This window comes from Mytilus trossulus, chromosome 1 (assembly GCF_036588685.1).
Source record: "Mytilus trossulus isolate FHL-02 chromosome 1, PNRI_Mtr1.1.1.hap1, whole genome shotgun sequence".
In the NCBI taxonomy this organism is placed as follows: domain Eukaryota; kingdom Metazoa; phylum Mollusca; class Bivalvia; order Mytilida; family Mytilidae; genus Mytilus; species Mytilus trossulus.
In genome coordinates, this window is record NC_086373.1 from 71069325 (window position 1) to 71073477 (window position 4153).

A 4153-nucleotide genomic window follows, 5' to 3' on the forward strand; every position below is an offset into this window, starting at 1 on the left:
AAATTTGTACGAAAGTTGGAAATAATGATTCCTCTTGGCCAATGCAATACATTTGTACCTGATGAATAAGAGGATTGCAAATCAAGATATTGCCATTGAGTACTGCTTATACTGAATAATAAAATGATGCATGAAAATAAAAACAAATGTTCTAGCTGTGACTTCCTAATAAAGCTGTAATAAAGTTAATCACGTTTATTTTTTAGTCATTTTCTAGCAACAACAAGTGATCTAACCTATACTTGTCAGACTGTTGGCTATAAGATTTGTGATTTGATACAAACTAAATGAGGATAGAATACATAGTATTCAAGTCTGGTTCTTAAATGGCTGATTTGTATACTCGTAGACTTTAATTTTGTAATTTGTGTTTAAAAGTCATATTTTATAGACCATGACATAAATAGAAATAAAGAGCAATGCATAGATGAAACAATGGAAATTTCACAATAATCCTTCATATTGTTTCTTGTTCACAGACATTATATTTACAGTAAATACAGTAATAAGAGGTGATTATATATGTAATGTGATTGTTTAAATGCTTGGAAGACTAGAACACTAGTATACTATATCAGGATCTCCCTTAACCTGTAGCAATTTAATGTGAGGGGGTAGGAGATGTGTTATCCCAAACTTACAGAAAAATAAGCAATAAATCCCCCCCCCCCCCACCAAAAAAAAAACTTTAAAAAAATTATAGCATTCCTTCTCAGATCCAATAAAAGAAATAATTTTTATTACTGATCTCAGATGAGTGTAAATCCATATTTCAAACAAGAGTGCACACACTGAAATATCTCGCCTTCTTTACTAATCATTGATATTATGTTGATAGTCCTAATAATAAAGCTTTATTACAACTGTCACATAAACTTAACATAAACCAATAAAAAATAAACATTGACCTTTGAACCATGAAAATGAGATCAAGGTCAGATGAACCAAGCCAGGTAGGCATGTACAGCTAACAATTATCCATACAACAAATAAAATTGACTTATTGCTTATAGTTTAAGAAAAACAGACCAAAACACAAAAGCTTAACACTGAGCAATGAACCGTAAAAAATGACGTCAAGGTCAAATAAAACCTGCGCGACTGACATGAAGATCATGAAATATTTCCATACACTAAATATAGTTGACCTATTGCATATAGTATTAGAAAAAAAGGCCAAAACTCGAAAAACTTAACTTTGACCACTGAACCATGAAAATGAGGTCAAGGTCATATGACACCTGCCAGGTAGACCTGTACACCTTACAACCATTCCATACACAAAATATAGAAGACCTATTGCATAGGGTGCAATCAACAGTTTTTTTCTATGATAATTTTGAGGGACCATCTATAATTGACCCTTAGTGGTGTTAATGTTAATGAAGATACTTGTATAAAACTAGATATCATTAGAATCAGAATTTTCTCTAGTTTATAATGAAATAAAAATAAATTGTACTTTTAATAGTACCAAAAAGTTTTATCCAGAGAAAATGGGGAAAACTTTGCCTAATCTATGCATAAAAAACATGAAATCAGGCCATGTGCACACCCATGCAGACATGATACATGCAAATTTTTCATATTTAAAACTGTATGAATTTCATAGGTTTTTACCTGGTCTTTCTAAAAATTTATGCTTCAGGCTACGTTCGCCTGCTCCGAAAAGAGCTACAGTGGGTGCAAATAAGTTTTGCACTTTTCACTGCCAAAAAAACAGGATGTTTACAGTTTGTCTCCCCTTAAAACATGTGTATTTAATCTAATTTTTTAAAAATATTTTAATCATTCAACCTGTTTTAATTGAAGCTATTTAACTTATTTTTACAATCAAATATAAAAAATTTAAAGGGTTCCGCGGAACCCAGTGTCTCGCCTACTTTTGCTGTAAATCCCAGGCTCAACAAAAATGAGGAAAAAAATCTATAAAAATATTCCTCTTGATACTATCTTATGATTGTAAGAAGCTTCTGTCCAAGTTTGGTAAAAATCTAGGATAGTTAATGAATCTATTAAATGTTTTGAAAACTTTAACTGCAGACTGTATGTAATGTTAACTGGAAGAAAATCTAAGTCCATTTAAAAGTAAAATATAGAAAAAATGGAGTTATCTTTTTACAAAATTTACTTCTGGATACTATCTTATGATCATAAATAAGCTTCTATCACAGTTTGGTACAAACCCAGGATATTTTAAGAAAGTTAATTAAATTCTAAAAACTTTAACCACAGAGTGAATGTAATGTTTCACCGCAGAAAAACTAAGTCCATTTCAAAGTAAAATATGGAAAAAATGGATTTATTTTTTTACAAAATTTACTTCTGGATACTATCTTATGATCATAAACAAGCTTCTGTCCAAGTTTGGTACAAACCCAGGATAGTTTAAGAAAGTAATTAAAATTCTGAAAACTTTAACCACAGAGTGAATGTTATGTTTCCCCGCAGAAAAAAACTAAGTCCATTTATAAGTTAAATACAGACAAAATGGAATTTTATTTTTACAAAATTTACTTCTGGATACTATCTTATGATCATAAACAAGCTTCTGTCCAAGTTTGGTAGAAATCCAGTATAGTTTAAGAAAGTTATTAAAATTTCAAAAACTTTAACCACAGAGTGAATATTTGTGGACTCCGCCGACGACGACGGAAAGTAGGATCGCTTAGTCTCGCTTTTTCGACTAAAGTCGAAGGCTCGACAAAAACATGATACTTTTTTACCAATTATGTTGATAAAAAGGGATTTCCCTCCAAGTCTATTTTTAGTCGGAATTAACCCCTAGTTTTTTTATAGAAAACTGTTTATAGCACCCTTAAGGGTGCAATCAACAGTTTTTTTCTATGACGTCATATTTTGAGCGACCATCTATAATTGACCCTTAGTGGTGTTAATGTTAATGAAGATACTTGTATAAAACTAGATATCATTAGAATCAGAATTTTCTCTAGTTTATAATGAAATAAAAATAAATTGTACTTTTAATAGTACCAAAAAGTTTTATCCAGAGAAAATGGGGAAAACTTTGCCTAATCTATGCATAAAAAACATGAAATCAGGCCATGTGCACACCCATGCAGACATGATGCATGCAAATTTTTCATATTCAAAACTGTATGAATTTCATAGGTTTTTCCCTGGTCTTTCTAAAAATTTATGCTTCAGGCTACGTTCGCCTGCTCCGAAAAGAGCTACAGTGGGTGCAAATAAGTTTTGCACTTTTCACTGCCAAAAAAACAGGATGTTTACAGTTTGTCTCCCCATAAAACATGTGTATTTAATCTAATTTTTAAAAAATATTTTAATCATTCAACCTGTTTTGATTGAAGCTATTTAACTTATTTTTACAATCAAATATAAAAAACATGATACTTTTTTACCAATTATGTTGATAAAAAGGGACTTCCCTCCAAGTCTATTTTTAGTCGGGGAATAACCCCTAGTTTTTTTATACAAAACTGTTTATAGCACCCATACAGTATAAGAAAACAGACCAAAACACAAAAACTTAACTATAACCACTGAGCCATGAAAATGAGGTCAAGGTCGGATGACACCTGCCAGTTGGACATGTACACCTTACAGTGCTTCCATACACCGAATATACTAGACCTATTGCTTATAGTATCTGAGATATGGACTTGACCACCAAAACTTAACCTTGTTCACTGATCCATGAAATGAGATCAAGGTCAAGTGAAAACTGTCTGACAGGCAAGAGGACCTTGCAAGGTATGCACATACCAAATATAATTATCCTATTACATGTACTTAGAATAAGAGAGAATTTAACATTACAAAAAATTTTAACTTTTTTTTTTCAAGTAGTCACTGAACCATGAAAATGTGGTCAAGGACATTGGACATGTGACTGACGGAAACTTCGTAACATGAGGCATTCAGATACAAAGTATGAAGCATCCACGTCTCCCACCTTCTAAAATATAAAGCTTTTAAGAAGTGAGCTAACACCGCCGCCGCCGTAGCCGCCGCCGGATCACTATCCCTATGTTGAGCTTTCTGCGACAAAAGTCGCAGGCTCGACAACAAAAATAAAGGCCCAATTCCTACTTCCCCTAAAATGTCCTCCTTCCACCCGTCAAATTGGATGGAACAATGTGATAACTTCATCTTTTTAGTGTCGTCTGTG